At 35.7% G+C, this 11,398-nt stretch overlaps 1 long non-coding RNA gene across 1 annotated transcript in view; it reads right to left on the bottom strand.

The window, feature by feature from the left end:
- Positions 1 to 1,053: 1,053 nt before the first annotated feature.
- LOC103350106 (uncharacterized) overlaps positions 1,054 to 11,398 on the bottom strand; it is a 271,720-nt gene continuing 261,375 nt past the window's right edge. The window contains exons 5-6 of the long non-coding RNA XR_016237148.1: positions 8,901 to 9,026; positions 1,054 to 1,144 (exon numbers count right to left, since the gene is read on the bottom strand). This is a non-coding gene — a long non-coding RNA (uncharacterized LOC103350106). The remainder of the gene's footprint in view (positions 1,145 to 8,900; positions 9,027 to 11,398) is intronic.

Genomic DNA, 11,398 nt, shown 5'->3' with positions numbered 1-11,398 from the left:
TAAAAAAATGAATGTTTTATAGGGGCATATTTTACCCAAGTATGTCCCTATACAGAATGTGATAAAATTTCTTTCATCCAGATTAGACTCTACTAACCAAACACAAAATAGGTAACATATTTAACATTTTTCATATTGAGTTCTAATAATTTTAGTTTAATTTTTAACAGGTGAAATAGGTTTTAATATTAATGAAACAGAATAACATATGCTAGGGAATCCAAACAAATCTTAATTAGTTAGACTTATAAGAATGTATACCTGGGGGCTGGCGCTGTGGCGCAGCAGGTTAATGCCCTGGCCTGAGGTGCTGACATCCCATGTGTGCGACGGTTCAAGACCTGGCTGCTCCACTTCTGATCCAGCTCTCTGCTGTGGCCTGGGAAAGCAGTAGAACATGGCCCAAGTCCTTGGGCCCCTGCAGCCACATGGGAGACCCGGAAGAAGCTCTTGGCTCCTGGCTTCAGATCAGCATAGTTCTGGCCCTTGCATGATTTGGGAAGTGAACCTTCTGATGGAAGACCTCTCTCTCTCTCTCTTTCTCTCTCTGCCTCTCCACTCTCTCTGTGTAACTTTGACTTTCAAATAAATAAATAAATCTTAAAAAAAGGAAGGTATACCTGTCAACCATCAATATTGGAATTTGAACATTATGCGTTTCCTGGTTGTTGGCATGTTTCATTGAATATAGTCATTTTTAAAAAAAAGATTTGGTTGTTTATTTGAAAGTCAGAGTTACGCTCAGAGAGAAGGAGAGACAGAGAGAGAGAGAGTAAAGTCTTCCATCCACTGGTTCACTCCCCAATTGGGCTGCAATAGCGCCAGGAGTCAGCAGCTTCCTGGGGTTTCCCACGCAGATGCAGGGTTCCAAGGACTTGAACCATCTTCCACTGCTTCCCCAGGCCATTGCAAAGAGCTGGATTGGAAGTGGAGCAGCTGGGTCTCGAACCTGTGCCCATATGAGATGTTGGCACTGCAGGCGGGAGGCGTTACCAACTACGACACAGTGCCAGCCCCTATAGCGATCATACCTAACCATTTCATAAGGACAAGAAGTGGAAGATAATACCTTAGATTCCCAAGAAATGTTAGCAACCTTTCTTCCCATCATCTTCATCAGGAGGGTGGTGTTGACAGAGGTGTCCTAAGTTTAGAAATATGAGAAGTAGAAATGTATGAGAGAGTATGAGAAGTATGAGAGTATGATATGTCCAGTCTGAATTTAGAGAATTGAGTACATAACTGGAATAACCATGATGTTTTGAGTTTTTCTATAATTCATGGACCTGCAAGTCCCGCTACTCATAAAAGTTTTTGTGATAGTAAAACAAATTCTACATTGCTCATTTAGTAGTTGTCTTTATATTATTTAGAGCAATGCAACATATTTGGCATTAGTACTAACCAATTTGAATCAGTGAGTATTACAAGGGAAAAATGACACGGTTCAAGAAAAAAAACTAAAATTAAACAAACAACAAATTCAGCAAGAAACTAGGACACATAGTAGAACCAATACACTGAAATCCTTCCAAGTTTATAAAAACTAAAGGTTTCATCAGAATGTTACTAAAGTCATAGGTATCTTGTGGGATGTATACTTATTGAGCATTTTTCTCTGAAGTTTCACTTCAATCACACTTCACTTTGGTACAGTGTTACCCATTTTGTTCTTCCTCCATTACCTTTATACACCATGTACTGCATAGTTTTCACCTCCTAAATTCTTCCTCCAAAAACCATTTGTTCTCAAAGATATTATCCTGAGCCTGCGTTCTGTCTTTAATATAGAATCTACCAATTTGACTTTGAAGTTTCACTTCATTCATTTGCCATTTTCAGAGAAATATTTGGCCTTATTCATTATTTTTTACTACTCTAATACCTTATCAAATTATACCAAAATCATTTTAGAATGTTTTTAACTAATATAGTTTGTTATAGGGACTGAAACTATCCACAGATAATATATTTTAGTGATCTAATACTCACTCATACTTAGGTAGAAAAATAACAATGAAAGTTATTAATAATAACTGGTACAATACGTTGTGTAATATACCCGTGACTGCGTAATACACACAAATAGAAAAGTTAATAAAACAGTATTTGGTGTGCATTACCCAAAATCAATATCAAAATTTCAAGTTCTTTATAAGAACATTTGAAATGATTATTCATTGATTTCTCCAAAAATAAAATGATTAAAAATGCATTATGAAATAAAATCTCAATACATTTTAATAATTATATATTTTTCAGCTTCCTTGACTGCAATTTCCTAGTATTTAAGCAAATCTTTATTAAATTTATTTACATAATCTGTAATCTGGGGCTGGTATTGTGACGTAGCAGGTTAACGCCCTGGCCTGGAGTTCCAGCATCCCATATGGGTGCCGGTTCAAGACCTGTCTGCTCCACTTCCAATCCAGCTCTCTGCTATGGCCTGGGAAAGCAGTAGAAGATGGCCCAAGTCCTTGGGCCCCTGCACCCACTTGGGAGACCTGGAAGAAGCTCCTGGCTCCTGACTTCGGATTGGCACAGTCATCTGGGGAGTGAACCAGTGGATGGAAGACCTCTCTCTCTCTCTTTGCCTCTTATCTCTCTGTGTAACTTTGGCTTTCAAGTAAATAAATGAATCTTTAAAAAAACTGTTAGTCTTAGAACATTTAACTGTTACAGGAGTGTAAGAGTTATAAAAACGAAAAGAGATTTTCTTTCTTCTAATTTGTGTTGTCTTCAAAATAATGATATTATAGTCCACTGTTCTTCCTAAATGCGCCCTTGTTTTACACCTCTCTAGCACTTGTCTTTCTCTCTGTTTCTCTCTGGAGTGTTAAGTTGCAATGCAATCTTTTGACCTTTTAGAGGGAAAAGAACATCGAACATCTTAACACTTGTGGGAGAAACTCTTTGATCACATGTAGTCATTAATTGTCTTATGAGTGTGTATGTACGTATGTGTTATAAATAACAAACATCCTACGAGGTAGGAAAGATCCAAGGTTTATCTCTCTGTCCTGATTAACCTTGTTTTTTTCACAAGGTTAGATCTGGGCATAACATTATGTATACATTAAGTTTGAGTTTAACATACAATTATTTAAATGAAGAACACCAGTTTTTGCCTTTCCTGGAAGTTTCTTTGGGATTTTTTCTTTGTCTTATATTCAGGTATGAAACTCAAGAAAGGCAATATCCAGTTGGCACTGAAAGATTACTAATCTCTGTTCCAGAAACATAAAGTTTCTATACTTACTAAGCATAGAGAGAGGATACTGGGTGAAGTTTGATATAATGCTATAGGGTTTACTATCCAGCTAGAGCACATGGAGGGAGGCAGGAAGACCAAAACATTGACTTTTGAGCCAGATTTCTACCAATGGAGATTGTGGAAAGATAATTATAAATATATGCTCAAAAGTGATTATGCATTCTTCATCCAAAAATTCAAAGTGGTAAATATCAAAATCTTTTGATCATCAACATAATGCCTACTACAAGTGGAAAATTCTACACTGTAAGACTTTGTTTCGAGTATACAATTATCAAAAATACTGTATAAATTACCTTCAAGCTATGTGTATGAGATGCTTTAAAAACATAAATAAATTTCATGTTTAGACTTGAGTTCCACCCTCAAGATATCACATTATGTATGTATGAATATTACTGAAATTATGATATCTGAGTCACTTCTGGTCTAATGCACTTTGGTTTTAAAAAATCTATTTAATGCATCTATTTGAAAGACAGAAGGATGGAGAATAAAACAGACCTCCTGTCTACTGTTTCACTCCCTAAATGCCTACAAAAATAGCAAGGCCCTGGCCAGGTCAAAGCCTGGAGGTAGAAACTCAATGTAGGTCTCCCATCTGGGTGACAAGGAATCAACTGCTTGAGCCATCACTTGTTGCCCTCCTGCCACTCCAGAGTGGGCATCATAGGAAGCTTGAAGAAATAGGATCAGAGACATTACTTAAATCTAGGCATCCTGCTATGGGATGAAGATGTACTGATTGGCTTATTTATTGATAATGGCAAATGCCTCGATTACCCAAGCATTTTGAATAGAGAATACTCAATCTGTATTTGCAATACTAACAACTAGAAAAACTGCACCTTTAAAAATGGGTTGATAGTTATACAAAGCATGTTATTCTGTTGTAATTAAGTTAGTGATCCAAACAATCATGAAAGATACAAGGTGTACATTAAAAAACTGCAGGAGACTATAAACATCAATTCCTCTTAAAAGGCTTGATTAAAAAAAAGGCTTGATAAAAATATCACTTGGAAATAGGATAATACAAATTTTTTTTTTGTAATACATGTGTAGATTTTTGCATTTTAGCTTGCAATTTTTCTGAAAGAAAGCAGTGTGTGTCTACAAAAGGATCTGTGAAGGGCCTGTGTTGCTATAGCAGTAACTAGCAGTTCTGGAATTGATGTGAACCAGCATCAGAAAAGAAAGGACTTGGAAGATAGAAAGCAGGAGAGAAACAACATGACAGAAATTAGTGTGGGAATGTCTGGAATGGAAACAAAGGAATAATACATGTAATACTGGTAGTGCAATAGGAAGATACAGAAACTATCTTGGTTTGAATTGAAAACTTAGGTAAAGAATCAAGGACATTTCAAGATTTTTAGTCTAAACAACAGGAGAATTATTGCAGTAGATGATATATTTTCTTATTAGGAATTAGATTTTGGTAGGGTAATCAAGCAAAGTTAGCAAAATATTGATATATGATTCTGTGTGAAAGAGAAAGTAGAATTTCAGCCAAGTATCCATGTGTCATCCTCATAGATCCAATTAGATTGGATAGAAATGGGAGACTAAGTATTTGGAGTATTGGTTTTGTGTGTGTGTGTGATGAAGCATATCGGCTTTTCTAGGGAAGACTATGTATTTTTTCCTCGAAATAATGGATTTAATACATAAAATAAAATACATGAAGTAAAATTGAGATTAACTTATTGAAACAAAGCTACCAAAGTAACTTAAAATGTGACAGCAATATAAGTATTTGAGTTTTAAAGCATTAGAGAAAAGAATTTAACAGATGATCTCATATACTTATGACTCTCAACAATAACTTTAGAGATCTGAAAATGCTAGAATGTGATATTAACTGTATTTTCCAGTGGTACCAAAATTATGCATTCTGCTAATGTCACCATGATTTCTATCATATATTAATATATTAAAGAAATACTAAATTTCTTTTGGATCTTAGTGAGATACTCCTTTTCATCATCCAAATTCCTGGATCTCTGAATTGTATTCAGTGGCCCCTTCAAGACCCTTGGTTAAGAGTTCCTTCAGATGACCACTTATATTATATGAGGGGAAGTGGAGATTTCTAGAACTGATTTGGTGATTTGGAACACACTTGAAAAATTTTGAGTGTGGAGGTTTTCCAGAAAGGGCATACTGTGCTAATGTGTGTTATAATTTGTGTTAAATCTTAACATCATTGACTTCAAGACAGAACTCAGATCTTTCACTATACGATCTTGAGCATGTTACTTCACTTCTGTCTGCCTCAGTCATCAGTTTTAATTTTGTGGTATTATGATGAGAGTGAAATGTGTTAATCTTTCAGAATAATTTTGAACACTATATAAAAATTATTTGTCAAATATGTAAATACAGCCAGGCCAATCCCCCTGAGCCATGCAACTAGCTACAGGTTGATTCTATTGTGTTGGTCATCTGAGAGAGTGAAAGAGAAATACTGAATAGAAAGATATAGTAAAAAAAAACCTCAGCGAGCAAGTTAAGATGAAATGTGTCTCAAAAGAAGTTACTTCAGAAGACAAGATGCTATTTGAAGGTTAATGACCGAGAATGAGAACAGATACTTGGACTGAGAGAAGGAAGAACTGACGACCTAGGCTCTGTTCTTGCCTCTCCAAGAACAGGATGCCCATCAACACTTTAGTCAAGTCAACAACACGACTTCCAGGTTATAAAAATCTAGGGCCACCTGCTTTCTGGGGTCCTTCAGTAGTGTAGCAAGTGGGACAAAAGAAAATGGCACTTCGTCAGTCCTGAGCCTTGGGAGGCTGGCTCATTATGAATTTGATACGATTCTGTTGTCCTTTGCTGTATAAATGTAATTAAGCTTCTTCATTCAATTTTGTGTGGTGTGGTCGTGTTGTGTGTATGTGTGTGTGTGTTCTGTTTCATTGAACTCATGAAGATAATAGAAACTACAGCCCAAGATGTGGGGCTCTGAAGTGGTACTCAAGGCACAGTGACTTATCCTTACAGTATGAACATAAATTTGTAGGTTGAAAGAAAAGAGAATTTTCAAATTTTGGCTTGTATTTTCACTTTAAGTATAAGAAAAACAACTGAGTGTTATAAGATCTGAATGAGAGTCACAACAAATTCGGTATTTTATGTCAAAATGAAGGAGTGGCCTGCACTGCGGCTCACTAGGCTAATCCTCCTTCTGCGTTGCCAGCACCCCAGGTTCTAGTCCTGGTTGGGGTACTGGTTCTGTCCCAGTTGCTCCTCTTCCAGTCCAGCTCTCTGCTATAGCCTGGGAAGGCAGTGGAGGATGGCCCAAGTGCTTGGGCCTGCACCCACATGGGAGACCAGGAGAAGCACCTGGCTCCTGGCTTCAGATCAGTGCAGCGCACTGGCCGTAGCGGCCATTTGGGGGGGTGAACGAACGAAGGAAGACCTTTCTCTCTGTCTGTCTCTCTCACTATCTAGCTTTGCCTGTCCAAAAAAAAATTATAAAAAAAAAATGAAGGAGAATGAATAGTAAGAGAATTGGGGAAAACCCAGAGCAGTTGGTGTCATGAAAGTTCTAAATAAACATGAATAGAGACAAAGAAGAGGGACAGAAAGCCATACAACAGCAATTCAAAGCCATAAAGAAGATAAAAAAGAGGAAATCATACAGAGAAAGAATAAAAGTCCTGTAATCTGAATATAATTAAGAATCATAGATTGTGGAATTTAGATTTCTTTTATTTTTTAGCTCTATTAACTGAAAAAGTGCTTTTAAAAGAGAAAATGGTACAAGTGATGTGTTTTTGTTTGACAATTATCATTAAAACAGTTTCCCTAACTGATAGGTACACTCTGGAAGAACTAAGAACATAAAGAAATTAGAGACACTTAGTTGGACAAAAAAATGTATCTGCCTTTCTGAATACTTATAAATTCCTTTGTCAAAGATGTTCAAGTGAATCTTCCAAAACATAACAACATTTTGAATTTAATTATCTTATAATTGTAAAAATATGTTTTTTATAATTTTCTAAATTTTTCAAATTGGTTGCTTACAGCTTTTCCTAAAAAATGATTGAATTTTAAGAATGAAGGTATCTACAAGAAAAGAAACACACTTCGTCATTGTTCTCTTAGAAGTATTTGAATTTTATAATGTTGAATCAACATAAATTGCAATTAGCGGATCTTCAGCAGATTTGCTAACTGAAAAATGAGCATTGTCATCACTAGAAACATAGACTTTAATTCTTGTGCAATTGTTACCAATTTTTTCTCCAGAAATGACATCAAAATATGTGCCACCAGAAAGACCAGTTTTCAAAGTGGAAAATAATTATCTGTAGTATGAAATTTAACATTTAACTTAAATTCAATATAATTAAATGCAGAATACAGACCATCTCTCAAGCAAATAAAGAGATTAACTTTGTGCTGTAAACCTCTAAGCAGTCAAAGTTTCAATAAGAAAAAAACCCAATCACAAAGCTCTCTCCGATGTATGTGAAAACCTTCCTCAGGACCAAAGATCACCTTAGAAAAGAACCAGCAACTTCCTGGTCAGTAGTGAATATTTCTAAATAAATGAAGGTTGAATAATATCAGTGAAGATATGAAGGAACTGTCATGCTTCGGCAAGAGTGACACCTGAGGTAAACATAAATATTTAAATTTGTCCTTTTCTGAATTTAACAAAATATTGATCACTTTTAAGAATTTAAATGGGATTATTTCAGTTAAAAGCTGTCTTATTGGTCCAAGAGTCTAAAAATAACTTGTGTGGAGAAAGCCATGATGTAGCATTTCTGTGAGAAAGGGCCTAATCTGTGTTATAAAGCTGTCCTGAGTAAATTTATTTCAGTTCTTCATTCCATAAGTGGCAGAAATTAAACAACTAGCCATGGTGAAAAGGAGAACTATTTGACTATTTATTTATTGGCTACTAAAATACAATTTAGGATAGATTTATCTAGTAATGGGTAGAAGTTGGCCTTGGACTGAGGCATTTCAGCTGCTGGCAAAGAAGGCTTTCGAGCTGTGTTTCTGTATGTGAAGAAATCCCTGTGTTAGAAGCAGAGGATTCAAGGATCACAAATGAAAAGGCCAACAACAAGAAATTTCAGAACTAAATACTAACAATCTCCTGAGCCAAATAATTAGTCATGGGCACATATTTCTTACATATGTTATATTATTATTTTTCATAGAAAAATGAAGAAAGTGTAGCAAACAGATTTAGGAATAGTGGAGGAAAAAGATATTCTAGTATTAAGATAATACATTTCCATGATAAAAAAATCATTACTGTATGAGATTTTACAAGCATATATTAACTACATTATGTATTTTGTAGAGTGTGTGTGTCTGTGTGTAAGTATGTATAGATTTGATATATATTGTATAAGCACATGATTTCGCAATGATGTCCACAATAAAATTTATTTGCAAGAGAAAGCCATTATAAAATGGGAGAATAAAGGAAGAAGAGCCATCGTCTTTTTTCTTCCTATTCTGATATCTGGGTTTTCTTAAATTGCTGACTAAATTTTTTCTCAGATATAAGAAAACAAAAGAGCAGGAAGTGAACAGAATAAACCAACAATATATAAGTTTAAACTATTATTTTTAATTGATATCTACTTACCAGTCATCATTGTTAAAGACAATGAATGCTGTGTTTCCTCTTCCAAAAGCCACTTGATGGCTACCATTATCCCACCAGTTACTGAACGGCTGGCTATTGACCACGTTAAGGAAAATGACCACATTCCTAAAAGCACAGCATCATATAAAATGTTGATATCCTTAAACTTCAGCAGTTTTAGGAAATTTTACTATTAGAGAAAATCTCTAAATAAATATTCCCATGTTATTTGAAGCCATCAAATGCTCACAGACCTAGTCATTGCCACAAATAGTGTTTACATTAACCGTTACCTCTTTAACTAAACCATTACCCTTTGGTAGCCCAATCCAATCATTAGCATTCTTAAATAGGAAAAAGCAACCAGCTCATACTTTTAACTTACAGGCATTTGCCTCTTTCTTCTCTAATACACCAAACAAACCACTCCTGCTTCTTCTGCCTCTGCAATGATTTTATTTAGAATTCTATTCATTTAGCATTTTTACTACCATTTTTGAGTCCTTATCATGTGTGTAGCCTCTGGTTTTCTAATGTTGTGTTTCAAAAAAAGCTAACAAATTTTTATCCCTTCATTTTCTTTCTAAGAAATAGCTTCTTAGTACCACTATAATCAGTAGAATGTCATTGAAATTAAAGAGTATTAGTATCAGAAACACAAGCATTACAATAGTTTCAATTAGGACTAGTGAAGAAAGCTTAGTCAATTTAAATAGCTTTTCTATGCCACACACTCAAATTTGTAAAATGAGGATATTGCTTAGATGCCAGAAGTGTGATGCCAGAAGTTATAAAGAGAGTAAGAAAGAGGGAGGGAGAGAGGAGAGTATGGAGAGAGGGAGGCAAAAATGGAGGTGGAAATCATTGATGATTTCTTCCTCCCTCCAAGACCTGTTCTTCTGAGGGATATGAAAATATTGTTTAAAGTAGAAAGTATTATTAGAAGATGGGAAGACTGGAATGGAAAGACAGAATGGCCAAGTGATAACTTCGTTGAGTGAATGTGAGAAGAGAACATGCTTAGGGCAGTTTAATAATAACAGTAGGAAAAATACCAATACAGTAATCAGAAGATTATAGCAATCAAATATGAGAATATTGATACTTAGATAAAAGTATCCATGATAAAAGTTTTATTTGAATTAATTTGTTTAGTCAGGATAGCAATTCTATAAGATACATGTGAGGGGGCTCTTCAAAAAGTCTATGAAAAATTAGAATTAATAGGTACGTTTATTTTGGTGCAATAGAGTCCTAAATTGATGTATGTTTTCATAATACAGGTTTCCACAAACTTTCAAAAATCAAATGCATTATTTTTTCTAATGCATGGATAAACTTGCTGTAGAGAAGTTACTTTCCAGAGTCACAAAGCTAACAAATGGAAAGGTAAGGATTTAAATTATAGTTTTTCTGTCTCCTGAGGTCACTTTTTTTTAAAAAAGATTTATTTATTTGAAAGGCAGAGTTACAGAGGCAGGGCAGAGGCAGAGGCGGGGTGGGGGGAGAGAGAGAGAGAAAGGTCTTCCACCCACTGTTCACTCCCCAAATGACCACACTGGCTGGAAGTGTGCCAATCTAAAGCCAGGACCCAGAGCTTCTTCCAGGTCTCCCACGTGGATGCAAGGGCCCAACGACTTATTCCATCTTCTACTGCTTTCCCAGGCCATACCAGAGAGCTGGATCAGAAGTGGATCAGCTGGGATTCCAACAGGGATGCCAACACTGCAGGTGGTGGCTTTACCCACTACACCACAGCTCCAACCCTGAGGTCACATTTTTTACCATTAGAATGCAGCATCTGGAAACTTGAGTCAAGAATGAAGTACACATTATGCTTCACTCTAACTGCCAACTCTTTACAGCATCACCCTATTTCACTCACTGTCAAAACAGCCTTCTCTCCTACTCATATTTTAATACTTACCTACATCAGATCAATTCCCTTGTACAAATCCATCAAACTTCTGCTTGTGTTTTATTTTCAGATATCCATTGGACTGAACAACTCCCAAGGCAATCTCTTAGTCTATGTCCACACATGTATGCATACTGGGAAATGTATTCATTGGGAAGACCTTATTATGACAATGTACATACTCTTTTAGCTTTCTTAGTGATAGATTCTATCCCAGATTTTTAGTTACTTATCAGGTTCCTAATGCAGAATGTTTCTAGTGCTTCTATCTCAGTTCTCTTTGTATTCTGATCCACTTGAAAAACTCCAAAAGTTGTAACCAAATTACTTTCCTATCAAACAAATACCTTCAGTAGCTTCTTACAGCTTTCAGAAGAAAATCCGTCCTTTCCCCCTGACTTTATTGTCCCCAGTCCTACTTTAAGTCTCATGGCTCACCCCAACTAGCTTATGGCTCTAAAAAAGCAAAAAGATCCTTTCTTGAAGTCCATTTTTTCTTCACACACTCCCAACTGTCAGAAAGGATTTTTCTTCTTAATTAACTCCTGACATGTATTACTCATAACTCTTTTAAAACATT

This window comes from Oryctolagus cuniculus, chromosome 7, assembly GCF_051225735.1.
Source record: "Oryctolagus cuniculus isolate XC-2025 breed Fujian yellow rabbit chromosome 7, ASM5122573v1, whole genome shotgun sequence".
NCBI lineage: Eukaryota > Metazoa > Chordata > Mammalia > Lagomorpha > Leporidae > Oryctolagus > Oryctolagus cuniculus.
The sequence above is the reverse complement of the archived record's forward strand: the minus strand, read 5'-3'. Positions and strand labels throughout refer to the sequence as shown.